The 14690-nt window shown below is 48.6% G+C and overlaps 1 long non-coding RNA gene across 1 annotated transcript in view; it reads left to right on the forward strand.

Annotated features, from left to right (window-relative positions):
* Positions 1-557: 557 nt before the first annotated feature.
* LOC116941664 (uncharacterized) overlaps positions 558-14690 on the forward strand; it is a 76648-nt gene continuing 62515 nt past the window's right edge. Inside the window, exon 1 of the long non-coding RNA XR_004402707.2 lies at positions 558-2982. This is a non-coding gene — a long non-coding RNA (uncharacterized LOC116941664). The remainder of the gene's footprint in view (positions 2983-14690) is intronic.

The following is a 14690-nucleotide window of genomic DNA, read 5'->3' on the forward strand; positions in this document are numbered from 1 at the left end:
TCCAGCAGTGCATTGACCATGGCTGACCATGGCTGATCATGATGGTGAGGCATCCGTCGTACGTATCAATGGTGATTCTGGTTCAAACTGACTGGCTGGGCTTGGGTCAATTCTAGGCAAGCGGTATCAACCAGAATATCCATTAAATATATTGCATTGGCATAGGCCCCAGGGCTTCTCTTGACCAGCCAGACCCCATCGGGCCTCCCTGTTTTTCCAGATCGCTATTCCGTGCTCCACACAGCCAAGCCACACCCCTTCACTTCACAATTTCATGTTTTGTACCGATCGTATAATCCCATTAGGAATTAGATTCTAAGAAACGAATCCAATAGCAAAAATCATGATTCCAGGTTAAGAACATGTGAGACTCACCAAGCTGTGGTAGAACACAGCTCTTTTACTTACGCACGTATTTGATGTGAATGAAATTGTTTGATGCTCAACATGTTTGCGTTCAGGTACATATTTACACACACCAAAGAACAACGTATGGTTGGTATTCCTTATTACAGTATTTCTTTAGCTTTCCTGAAATGTAAGAAGTGTTCGCACATTTTGTTCAGTTTTTACATCATATTGTTTCCAATGCTGAAGAATATTCGTTGGTAATACGTTACATTTCTGAGTGACACTATCTGTAAAAAATCGTTATGTTATATCTGCTCAATTATATTAGAGTCGGCTATTGCTTGTAATTAATATTGTATTACTTAAGAACCATAGATTGTTTTACGTGTGATAGTCTCCTCTATCAAGATCTCTTAAGTGCCTGCCATGAGTGCTGTGTACTCTTAAGAACTCTTGAAATGAAGCTGTCAAGCCTTCAGTTGTGATCACAGGTAGGAATGGGAAAGTGCTCAGATATGGAAAGGTTGCGTTCTTCACGAAATTTCTCTCATCGTCTCCGACAGGCTCTTTATGAAAAGAGCACTTAAAGGTTTAATGCATCCATCCATCGTTGGGTCAAATTTCCATAAAATACTTTTAATTTACAAGATGCATGAGCATAATGACTTCCTAAAGATCCTGGCGGCTAGCTATCTATAGTCACAAATTTGTTATGCTCTCGTTTGCAACATCTTTCCTGTGATTTAAATTGACCTGATCGGGGACTTTGACAATGTGAATAAATGTTAAGCCTACTTTTATGGTTGTATTCCAGTGGCGTTTATTTAAAAAAGGACATGACCGCACACACTTTGTACGAATGAACTCTGGATTATTCTGCCATAACAATTATGAATAATTTGCTTTCAACTTAAACTTGCCATCCAGTATAAAAAAAGGACTTGTACATACAGATATGACAAAATAGAGTGCTCTCACGTTACGCGGGTAATTTTCAATTCGCAAATTTAACATTTTATACTTCATATACAAAACATGGGGCGATTGGTGGCACAGCGGATTAGCACACTGCCCTTTGAAGCCAAGCGACCTGAGTTCAATTCCTCGAACATGAGTACTGTATTATCTGGACAGGTCCTGCGCTCCCACTTCACGAACCCACATTGGCGAGCGTGGTGAAGCATGTGCAAACAAAACGCCATTATTTTAACAACACAATTATGAAGCAATTACTTTTAACCTATCCTCAAAATCACATAGTTCATGGTCACCGTGAGTGCATTGTGTTTTAAAACCAGACACATGAGTCGATTGAAGGCCATGACCAACATCACTTGTGAGTGATTTCTAGACCAGCCCGAAGCACAATTTAAATTTGCACTGACCAGTGTGGTGAAGTATAGTCAAACAACCCGATGACCAACATGGCACGGGTAACCATTCATTCATCCAGCATTGGATTGTCACAATACTGAAAAGCATGATAACAATTAGCAATTATTTGTACTCTCTCTAAAATTAATTGCGTGATCATTATTTCCTTTCTCTTTTTTTTTAATGCACGTTAATGTTGGACACGGCGCTGGACAAATGTGACAGGTAAACCTTGAGGATGATGCACAGCTAGACTTGTACGGGATTAGAAATGCCATTGCTCAGCCGTCGACAGATGAATTGACCAACGGTGGGAAGTGACACGTACAGCTGCTGGCTGGCCCCCAAGAAGTTTATAGCTCTGTTTAATAAGGATGAACTTCGCCGGAGAGAATGGGTCTACCAGGTGAAAAATAAGCTGCTCCTTAGCACAGTGCTGGGAACTTGATTAATGTTGCTCGAGCCACAATGGACACCGACAACAATTGATCCATGTGATCAGTGTTAATATTAATAATGGAATAAAGCCAAGAGGAACACACGTTTTTCCTCTTCTCGTTTTCACTTGAAGCGAAACGGTTTACATTGTGATGACTGCAATCTAATGGATTTTGGGGGAACATTTAAATTGAAATGTGCTATTATAATTCCCTCAAATGAAGATGTTTTTTCCTTCAATATATTGCATTTTTGCGGGATAATTATATTTATGTTGGCAATTATAAAAAGGAGTGTCTCACTGGCTACAGTGTTGTGAAAGCCTCTGCACTTACAACCGTTTGCTACAATTCAAAGGACCAAACAGCTATTTGTATTTTTTCCCCCGGTAGAGCAAATTCTCTATTTTTATAGTGCCTCCGGATGTGATGAATGCAGTGCTTAACTTATGCATCTCCGGTCCATTATTCTGACTCTGGAAGTCAAATACAGTACTGTGTAGTCTTCCTGATATTCCCCATGGCTTCAGTGCTGAAGACGAAGGCACACTTTCTGAGGGTAATCCGCTCATACATTTTCATAACCGAGGTGCAGAAGGTAACCCTTGCGGAGTCAGCAGCACTCCCCGTGCAATCTGATACCTTGCATCCGACAACGAGGGAATTACGAAGCAAAGAGGGAATTATGAAGCCTTCCGTGGACTTCCTGAATAACAAGTGAAGCGATGTGCCAGCAACCCACTCGATCTGGCAGCATTTCGAGCAATGTCTTTGAGCGCATTATTTGGGAGAATGTCTTCACTCTCACCCCGGGCTGAAGGTATGTTATGGGCGAATGGACGAGTGATCTGGGAATTGCTAAAAATGTGTGTTGTACGATAGAGCACACGCACGCTTTCAAGCGAACTGTTCGTTGGAGTTTAAAAGCCTTGTGAATTTGACGACTTTTGGTGAGCGCAGCGTTTCTTTTTCCCTTCTTTGAACTTTCTCCGTTCTCAAATGCATAACTTAGCACATGTCAATGAAGTAACATATTCTAGATTTCCCCTAACTGCTTATCATGGCCTCACGTAGAAGCATTGTTTAACGAAACAATGCAATACATTATCGTAATTACATTGTCTATATTTGCTCACGGAGTGGCCGTTTTCAGTTACAGCCATGACACAAATTAAACAGCACATTGCATAAGCATGTTTGATAAAGTCGAAGATTTTGCGAGTTGTTTGACACAATTAATGATAAAGGGCTTTACATTTGCCTATTTTAAATTAGGGAAGCAGTAGCACAGCGGTAAACCTGCACCAGGAGATTTCGGGCACCACGGTGGAGAGATGTTAACTACCTTTCCTGGTATACAGGAGATCGTGGGTTCGATCCCCACCCTGACGATGCCTGCTGCTGTATATTTGGAGTTCGCGTGTCTCTCTCTCTCTGTGGTGAGATGTTAACTATTTCACCTGGTATACAGGAAGTCGTGGGTTCGATCCCGACCCTCACGCCTGCTGCTGTATATTTGGAGTTCGCATGTTCTCCCCATGGTCACATGGATTTTTATCCGGGCCCAGCGGTTTTTACCTCCACATTTAGAAACGTACCTTTGGAGTATTTGGCTGTTAAAAACTTCCACGTGACAAGCGACTTAATTGAGTCTATCATTTGTGGCCAGGTCGCTTCTGAAAAAAAGCAACGCAGCTCAGTGGGCCCTACCTGGTAAAAAGTAAAAAAAAATAGAAATATGTTTTACCTGGGGTTTGATTTGTTGCCATCAGAATAGAGTGATACCCATCGGTGGTGAGCGATATTGTCAGCGATGAGATATATCTCAACTAATCCTAGGACCCCCCCTCCCTCACGAACCCACATGACCGACACGGTGAAGTCTGATCAAACAACCCCCATGACCAACAACACGACGTGGGGTCGCCTTAATTCAGCAGTAAATTGGCAAAGGTTTGTAAATACTGTATTTGTTTACTTACTTATTTATTAACTTGAAATGCATTTTCTGAGTCTTCGGCATTGAGCAGGTTCATAGGGATGCTAAGCTCCTGCCGTTTGCGTGAAATATGCCCTCAAGGCCATCCAAGATATATTCATGTATTCACTTTTACAGAAATAGCAGGGATGCTGCCATGGTGCGATGAATGGTTGGCACACTGGACTTGCAATAGAGGTCACTGGTTCATGCTCCTGATGCAGCAGTTGAAACAATGGAGCAAGTTTCTTGACTCCCCGCTTGCTGGCTTCTGTCCACCTCGTCATATTAATGGGTGCACCACAGGTCGTAGATCGGTACAGTACGTGTGTGTGTTGGGGTAAAGTGTAGGGACTCCCGCCTCTTCTAAATGTATTGGACGAGTTGGCCAAATTCCATCTGGATGGGCTCTCTGGGCGAGCCCCTTCCACCGAACATTTGTGATACTGGATATCTGTGACAAAGAGCTTCATAGTTCATCGGATTCCTCCGGTATAAATACACATTCTGATTCTGACAGTGAGAGCAAGCTATTTCAGGGCTGAATCTTTACCCTTTACAGAAATAGCACTCTGTCACAGGTAGGCGTTTGAAATCAAGAGTGCCGCTTAATGATGGTGGCACGGTCGTTGCGTGTCGTGGAAGCCGATTGAGCATTCCCTTCATCGCATGAACGTCATTGAGATGGCTGATGGGGGATGGATGGGGGGGAGGGGCTCCACGGGGGGCGGGGGGGCCCCAGCTGTGAAGTGCGAGGTGGCAGAGCGAGGTCCCGGCGGTTTACAAGTGGCACAGTCGAGGATGCGCCTTGAGTACGAATCAATTACGCGCTCTGTCTTCTGCGCGACGCGAGGATGTAAAGACATGCAAGCGGACGGGGTTGCACGCGGGCACGGCCAAACGATGCGTTTGTCGGGTGGCACCGCTTGCAGCTCGGCCGTGCGCGATGCTGCGCGAGCTGGCAGGCTCCTCCTGTACCCTGGAGCGAAACGTCGGACGTCCCGAATGGCGCCGCGCGACGCAACGGGAGGGCGCATCGGAGAGCTGTGCAAACCGTGAAAAAGTAACGACGACTACAACGAGGCACGGCGATGATGGTCTCGGAAGGAATGAATCACAACGGAAACTTCGAATTGGCCTCAGACTAGTGCTGCCCGGTGCTCAGTGTTGGTGCTGGATGAGGATCATCTAACTCAAAGCGGTGCGACTTGCTGTGACGAAAGTGCTTTTGCCTATTACCTGAGGCAAAACACACAGCGATTGTTTGTTTACAAAAGATCATTTAATCAGCATTTCGTTGTTGTCGTAATGAGTCATTACTTTTACATTAAGCTCAATTAACACTCTGCAGCCAGATCAACATGCGCGAGGCGGATCTCTGCAGATTACCAAGCAATATAATTCTCACACACCACTAACCCCCGTGTAATGAGAAGCAATAATGATTCTGCTGCTAATTGTCATTATATTATAAATTGTGGTGACTCAAAGTGGTTTTGTAAATACGCCTCCTCGTTAATGAAGCATTGTGCTGCTTCAGATGTGAAGTTTGCAGCAATATTTTACACACTACAAAGTCGGTATGGCACCTATGTACGTGCATATATTTAATTCAAAGTTGTATTGCTTACCATGAGATGGATTTCTGCTATTCAAAAAGATTAATCGCTTTAGAATTTGATCGTAAAACCAATCTGCAGCCCCTTGTCAATTCACTTGCTTGGGGTTTGTTTAACCATACTTCACCATGCTGGTCAATGTCCATTGGGAACGAAGGTAGGACCAGTTCGGATATAGTTCACCACAGATGGTACATGTGTAGTGTTCGATTTCACTCGGACAACTTCAGTCTTTCTTTGAACGCCGCTTTATTTACAATTGTCATTATGTCCTCCACATTCCACAGTATCCAGGTCGCCACGGCTCGCTCGCCGTGCTTCACTCGACTCGCTCGCCACCTTTGTCTCTCCACTCCCCACGATTACTTCGCTTGCTTCGCACTCAGCGACTCCGCGCTCAGCAACTCCGCACTCAGCAACTCCGCACACAGCATCTTCGCACACAGCGACTTCGCAAACAGCGTCTTCAGCTCCTCTATCACTACGCTCACTCCACTGCTGGCTATTCTCTTCAGCTCCGCTATCGTTATGCTCACTCCACTGCTGGCTATTCTCTTCTTCAGCTCCATTATCGCTATGCTCACTCCACTGCTAACTACTTCGTCTTTGTTCAGCTTTGCTATCGCTACGCTCACTCCACTGCTAACTACTTCGTCTCTGTTCAGCTTCGCTATCGCTACGCTTTCTCCTTCCAACTCTGTCTCTCCAAATCTGTCTCTCAACTCTGTCTCTCAACTCTGTCGCTCAACTCTGTCTCTCAACTCTGTCTCTCAACTCTGTCTCTCAACTCTGTCTCTCAACTCTGTCTCTCAACTCTGTCTTCCAAACTCTCAACTCTCCACACTTCAATTCTCCCTGTTGACTCCAAGCTCTCCCAACTCCACGTCTTGCCTCGTCCAGCTCCCAACTCCAACTCCCCGCTCTCTGTGTGTCTCCCCAATTTATCTCCATTCTCATTACCCCTAATTAATTGGCCCGCGTGCCTCCCCACGCTTCGCGTCCTCAAACACCTGTCTTTCTCCAGACATCTCGACGCATCTTCGCCCCTGACAACAGCCCCAGCCAATCACCGCCGTTGCTGGTCCTCTGGCTTAATTGGCCCAACCGTTACCTCATCATCCTAGCCCTTGCACCTGGCTGTCCTAACATGACCCATGCTGTTTTAGCCTTCGCTACAGGCTGACCCAAGATATCCCGTACTGTCTGTGTGATCATGCAATCACGCTGCCTCCACCACGCACCTTCGTACTCCATTACATCACCCCCCCCCCCCCATGATGAAAAAATCTAGCCGTCCCGGCTACGACAACACTTCAACCTCTGGGTAGTGGAGTACCTAGGACATAACAATGAACACAACATAACAACTTTGTGCAAGAACCGCAACACGCAGAGTCAATGGAAGATCCATCCTCGGTAGCGAGTTCCAGCTGCCGGCCCATTTCCCCTATACGGGACATCATGGGGCAAGGGCGGGCCACGCTCCCCCGTTAAGTGAGGGCTGCGTCTCGTCCTTGATGCACACCCGTCCCTGTCCCAGCGACCATCTGCCGGCGGGACCGTCCCTCGTCCCTGCGCGGGCCGGACAGCATCTCGAGGTTGTGGCCGGTCAACCGGAGTCTGGCCAGCCAATCTGCCAGAACCTCCTCGTCGAGTCAATAGGGATGGTCCTGCAGGCACACGGGAGGCAGATTTCTGAGGCGCGTACACATGCGACCTCCTCACAGGCTCGTCGGACACATCCAATACAGGCCACTCTGGGATGGGAGATGACGCGTCATACGGCAATACAAACGTCTTAAGGCGCGACGGGTGAACATACCATATTCAATGATCGAATCGAATCCGTACACTTTCGTCCCGGAGAACCTCAACGACCTCAACGGGCCCCTGCCAGGGCCGATGGAACTTTGGAGACGTTCCCACCAGTACCATGGGGCAATGCAACCACGCTTTGTCCCCAACACACCACGGCTCTCGAGGCCGCTGCGTACCATGCAACCGTTCGTTGGCGGCTTGTCGTCGCGCCGTGTTACCCAACGAGGCCTCCCGAGCCTCTCTCAGACAGTCCAATGCCACCTGCATAGGAGCAGGCACCGTCGATGACTTCCCCTGTTTTTGTACACCCAATTTGACCAAGGCCGGCGCTTCTGGCTCGCGCCATACATCAAATAAAACGGCGCGTACCCTGTCGAGGCATGCGGGGCCAGTCTATAAGCGGCCAGCGTCGCCGCAACATGCAGGTCCCAATCATCCTGTGAAGCATTAACCTGGTGGCAAAGCATTGACGTCAGCGTCCTATGCAGGCGCTCGACCATCCCGTCGGTTTGCGGGTGGTACGGGGACGTTCGAATCTCTTTGGTCCCTAATGAATCACACACCTCCTTAAGCAATCGTGACGAAAAATGTCTGCCCTGATCCGTGAGCAAGTGTTCCGGGGCGCCCTTATCGAAAACATATCCCTGCAAGAAAGCCTCTGTGATTGACGCCGCAGATTGGTCCACCAGTGGCCATGCCATAGGCCAGCGAGTAAGGTACTCCACCCCGATGAGCAGATACTTATGCCCCCGGGGGGTGACGGGAAATGGACCCAATATATCTAGGGCGACAATTTCGTTGACACGTGAAACCCGTATCGATTGCAACGGTACACGATAGGGTCGCGCCGGCGCCTTCCGTCGCGCACATTCATGGCATGCTTTTACGACTCGCTGAACATCGTTATACATCCCCGGCCAGTAGAAATCTTTCCCCAAGGTCAGCGCAGTCTTTTTCTCCCCCAAATGCATCAACTTGTCATGAGTATCACTAATGAGTTTCCTGCGCAACACAATCGGAACAACAATACAGAACTTTCGTGCTTCAACATCCCAGCGAACGAGGAGACAATCGACGAGTTTTAGAAAGGGGCGATCTTCTGATCCCCTTGAGCGAGAGGCACGAAGCCTCATCCTGGTCAGGGAGGAATCATCCACCTGTAAGCGCTTCCACTGACCCAACGTCAACCCCAACAATCCCGATCCCACAGCGGGAATCGCTTCCGGCTGAATTGAGTCCGCTGCAGCGACCATTGCCGGAACGTCCTGCAGCGGCGGACCGCAACGCAGCGAGCCCTCCGCACACCGACAGGAGCCAGTCGGTCGCGGCAATCTCGACAAGGGGTCAGCGTTGACATGACGCGTCCCCTTCCTATGCTGGATCGTGAAAGAGTACTCCTGGAGGGTCTCGAGCCAACGGGCCATCTGTCCCGACGGTTGGTCAACTCGCAATGAGTACTGTAGTGCCGCGTATTCAGTGCCGCACAAATACGGTCGGTACAGTCGAACAAAGTGCACGATGGCCAGCAGCTCCCTGCGCATTACACAATACTTTTGTCAGCCGGGGACAACACCCGGCTGCCATACGCCACAACTTTTTCAACACCATCCACCATTTGCGACAAAACCGCGCCTATGCCCGTATCACTGGCATCTGTGTCAAGAATAAAGGTTTTCGTAAAATCCGGGTATCCAAGCGACGGTGTGTCCGCCAACGCGGCCCGCAGTGCCTCAAACGATCGTTGTTCTACATCTCCCCACTGAAATTTCATACCCTTACCCGTGAGCATGTGCAACGGTCTCGCAATCGTGGCAAAGTCCTTAACAACTCGTTGGTAATACGACGCGAAGCCCACGAAGCTACGCACCTCCGCTACCGTTTTCGGTACCGGCCACGTTCGCATGCAACTCGTCTTCTCTGAATAAGTGGCCACCCCAGACGCGCTAAGAACGTGCCCCAAATATTTAACTGACGTCCTTAACAAATGGCACTTTTGGGGTTTGAATTTCAATCCAGCGCGCCGCACTCGGCCAAAAACGGCACGCAACCATTGCAAATGTTCGTCAAAATCCCTACTGAAAATAATAATGTCGTCCCGATATATTAAGCACGACTCCCACTGCAGTCCTGACAACACGAGTTCCATTAATCATTGGAAGGTGGCTGGCGCGGAGTGGAGCCCCATCGGGAGTACATTGAATTGGAACAACCCTTGTGGTGTCCGAAAAGCGGTCTTGGGTTTAGACTCCTCATCCAGGGGCAATTGCCAAAAGCCTGACAACAAATCGAGGGTCGAAAATTTTTTCGCGCCGGACAGGGCATCTAGAGAATCATCAATACGTGGGAGCGGATACGCTTCCACCACAGAAACCTTATTTAGTTTTCGGTAGTCAACACAAAACCGCATGGCCCCATTGCGCTTTTTAATGAGTACAATAGGAGCTCCCCACGGGCTGGATGAAGGAGAAATGATCTCCTGTTCTAACATCTCATCAACGGCTCGCTGAATACAATCTTTCTCCAGCGGACTTACACGATGGGTATTCAATCTGATTGGGGGTGCATTCCCAGTGTCAATGTGATGCCGCAACAACGACGTATGTCCCACGTCATATTTACCTGAACTGAACACATCTTTAAATTCCACGAGCAACCCATGAAGACGCGACCGTTGCACAGGCGTTAGTTCGGGGTTTTGCATATAAAGATCTCGCAACCAGTCCGGATCCTCTCAGTCATCCGACAACATCTCACTCTGTCCCGTTGCCAAACATGCCCCCCCTTCCAGACCCGGCGCTGCCGTTGCATGTGCTAACGTGGTACCCTCCTGAATGACGACCGGTTTGTGTCCCGCATTTACAATTTGTATGAAAGGGTCGCAATTTTCCGGTACAATAGTCAACGCCCCTACCAAAGTGGGCATCCGTGATACAGCATTTGAGGGCGTCAGCAATATACCCTCCCGTTGCTCATCGAAAGGCAACTGTTTTTTAAAGCGCAGCGGCACAAGTATCTGCATGGCAGGCAGAACGCGAACGGTGCGGCTCACCACGGCCTGCACCACGGCGTTCGCAACCGCGAACTTAGAAGGCGTCCCCGAAAATTTCAGACATTTCCCCGATGGCAATTCCAAACACCCCTTCTCTATCGAAATTTTAAGCGGCATCCTTTGCAAAAAATCCGTGCCCAGCAAACACGGTACCGCTAAGGCCGTGGAAACCAAAACATTCCCCGTAACGCTCACTTCCCCAATTTGAATCGTCGTGACCATACAACCCATAATACCGAGGCTGCCACCATTTGCTGCTATGCACGGCCCGTCAACCGGTTCTAGGGCCTGGGGCGAAGTTGGCAACGAGCGAAAAGTTCGTAACGAGATAAGGGTCGCAGAAGCCCCTGTATCAACAATAACCCTGACCATCACCCCTTGAATAAGTGCCATCACATCCGACGACCCCGGCGCAGCTCCCAAAACACGATGCACCAACGTGCCCCACACGTCCTGACCTTACGCAACATACGAATGGGATGTGAATGGGTGAGATGACGCAGATGGGTGATGTGGAAAGAGTGGCCGTGTAATGAATGTATCGCGACTCACCCGGAATCCTCGGTCCTGGGGGAATCCTCGGTTGTAGCTGGTCGGCGCCCTTGGAAGGCCACCCCTGCACCGCCAGCAGTCGTGGGCGAGATGTCCTCTCCGTCCGCACTCGTAGCACGTCCGCTGCGTGCCACCTCCATACATCGCAGGACGACGCAGCATGCCCGCGGGTGGTACCCCGGCCACCACTGCAATCGGCGGCGCCTCGCTCACCGCCACCGCGCTCTCGGACACGGCAGCGCTCATCAGTAGCGGCTGCACACCCACCACCGCTGGCTCGTCGCGGAGGTCCAGGTTGACTTGGATGTTCCTGGCGATCTGTAGAGACGACATGTCATCATCGTTGTTGCTGTCAGGAAGCGAAAGGATGACTCGTAGCTCCTTCACCAAGTGCAAAAGCTTCTCCTGCAGCAAGGAATCTAGGGCCTCCTGGTCCATCGCCGGGTATGCTACTTGAGCGAGGGCCAGCAGCGCGCTGCGGAACGCAAGAGGGGATCCCGTGCCCTCCCGCCTCCTCTGCTGGAATCTACGTTTGGCGACCGACCGCGGCTCGTACACCTTTCTCATTGCCGCGAATGCCCCATCCAGCGTTGACCTGACGGCAGCAGGGAAACCATTAAATGTCGCCAAAGAATCATCATCAAGGGCCGTCGGCAGTGCCTGCAGCGCGGCACCCTCAGTCCACTCCAGAGATTGATAAGCCGCTCGGAACCGTCTTGTAAATGCCATCCAATCACCAACTTTGGCCTCGAACCGCTGCACATGGAGTCGCTGTGCTGTTCCCGACGGCTGCGCTTCATCGTCGTCGGATTTCTCCAATCGCTCCGACCCCGCGGCAACATCTGCTGGTCGACTTGACACCGTTAGTTGTACGTGGTCCAATGTCATAAAGTGGTTGAACGCCTCCGTCAATGTCGCCATCCTGGCCTCCCACTGGGCTATGAGGACTCTCCAATCACCCGACGGTCCCGGGGTCTTGGCCCTGCTCGAACCACTGTCTCATTCTGTAATTTCCCGTTCAACCAGGCCCTCTGGAGCAGTATCGGCCACTTGGCCGGACACGGGCAGCACGTCCTCGTCGTTGCTGTCGTCGGACGAGTCCACCGGCACGTTCTTCTTCTTGGCCGCCTTCTTCGACATCTCGGCGTGGTTCGTAGTCACTCTGACACCAAATGTAGTGTTCCATTTCACTCGGACAACTTCAGTCTTTCTTCGAACGCCGCTTAATTTACAGTTGTCATTATGTCCTCCACATTCCACAATATCCAGGTCGCCATGGCTCGCTCGCCGTGCTTCACTCGACTCGCTCGCCACCTTTGTCTCTCCACTCCCCACAATTACTTCGCTTGCTTCGCACTCAGCGACTCCACACTCAGCAACTCCGCACTCAGCAACTCTGCACACAGCATCTTCGCACACAGCGACTTCGCACACAGCGTCTTCAGCTCCTCTATCACTACGCTCACTCCACTGCTGGCTATTCTCTTCAGCTCCGCTATCGTTATGCTCACTCCAGTGCTCGCTATTCTCTTCTTCAGCTCTGCAATCGCTATGCTCACTCCACTGCTAACTACTTCGTCTTTGTTCAGCTTCGCTATCGCTACGCTCTCTCCTTCCAACTCTGTCTCTCAACTCTGTCTCTCAACTCTGCATTCCAAACTCTGTCTCTCAACTCTGTTACTCAACTCTGTCTTCCAAACTCTGTTTCTAAACTCTCCACACTTCAATTGACTCCAGGCTCTCCCAACTCCACGTCTTGCCTCGTCCAGCGCCCAACTCCAACTCCCCGCTCTCTGTGTGTCTCCCCAATTTATCTCCATTCTCATTACCCCTAATTAATTGGCCCGGGTGACTCTCCATGCTTCGCGTCCTCAAACATCTGTCTTTCTCCAGACATCTCGACGCCTCCTCGCCCTTGACAACAGCCCCAGCCAATCACCGCCGTTTTTGTTCCTCTGGCTTAATTGGCCCAACCGTTACCTCATCATCCCAGCCCTTGCTCCTGGCTGTCCTAACATGACCCATACTGTTTTTGCCTTCGCTACAGGCTGACCCAAGATAACCCGTACTGTCTGTGTGATCATGCAATCACGCCGCCTCCACCACGCACCTTCGTACTCCACTACACATGCTAGGGCCTCGACACAGAGACCCTGTCTCTCTGTGCTCCATACGTCATGTCTCTCTTTGTGTCTCTGTGTTAACTCCCTCTACTTGGGTGTCTGTATATATCTGCGGTTCTGTGTTTCCTCTCTCACTTAAATTTAGCTCTTCTATGCCTGATGATGATTGCTTGCGTTGCAATCGAAACGTCGTATGCTTTTATGTAATTTTATTTGTATTATTATTTCTTATTTCTACGTGACTTTACCGAAAAAAACAAAGAGTATGGTACATGTTGCTTGGAATTGAACTTAAGGTAGCCTGGTTCATCGTGCGGTGTGCTAACCACTGCACCACTTCCGCACTCCAAGTTCAAATGATGCATTGCCAATTCTACTTCCGGTGTTGTATAAGTATTTTCTTCTTTTAAAGCTGCTATCTCGAAATTTTAATTCTAAAAGGGAAATCTATGCGACTATAATCTTGACAACTTCATTGCAGCAAGATTATCGTTTGCTTACAAACATGGGGGAAAAAATAAGTTCTGGAGAAACATTTAACGGAAAATATTTCACAAACTTACAATCGCATATCACCATTAGCCATAACTTATTTTGATAAATGAGCTCCTGAATATATATGCAAGCCTTCACCTGTTGACTTATTGCTTCCCTTGCTGTGCTCAGTAAGTCAGTATTGATTTGTTATTCCAGTTGGAAATTGTACAAGCTTGGATGAGCTCTCCAATAGTGCATTGGGCAATAAAGGTTATTCATAGCCTGCAGTTAGAGATGGGAAAAGATCCAGAGTTTGTTACGCTGCCAATTCAGAGAGTACTACCAAATATCTGCTTTAATTATGGCCTCAATTGTTTGTGGAACATTTATGATGGCGTGCATAATTCTTTTTTTAGAATGGGTCGCACTTAGTTGTTTTCCACGTGGTATGTCCACCTTCGATAATTAACTTAACATGAATATACTGAGGCATTAGTATAAAACGTGATTTCATATTCCAAGTTGAGTGGCCCAGTAGGTGTCCAATAAAGACACTCTTTCACGTGAGGTTTCTTGCTTAAACAATTGCTGCTCGATAATTTTAGTCTGGAAGGTCAATAGGTTGGTCAACTAGTAATTAAAAATATAAATGGGTGGAGACAGTGGGTTTTGCTTATTGCACTTTTACCCATAATGCTCCACAGCCAATGCCTGATGCGTTTGCGTAATGTGTTGATTTGTTTCCGTTAAATCTCACTCCATCATTTCGATGGAGCGCTCTTGCCAATACCATCTGGCAATCCAGTAGCATTAGTTGAATAATCCTTTTTCTGTTGATGAGATCCAAGAGATAAAAATAATTATATATATTTTTTTCGTTTGAGAAAAATATTACCTGATAATATTGGTCTG

Source organism: Petromyzon marinus, chromosome 12 (assembly GCF_048934315.1).
Source record: "Petromyzon marinus isolate PM22_M1 ecotype Great Lakes invasive population chromosome 12, UKy_Petmar_22M1.pri1.0, whole genome shotgun sequence".
NCBI classification, from domain to species: Eukaryota; Metazoa; Chordata; class Hyperoartia; order Petromyzontiformes; family Petromyzontidae; genus Petromyzon; species Petromyzon marinus.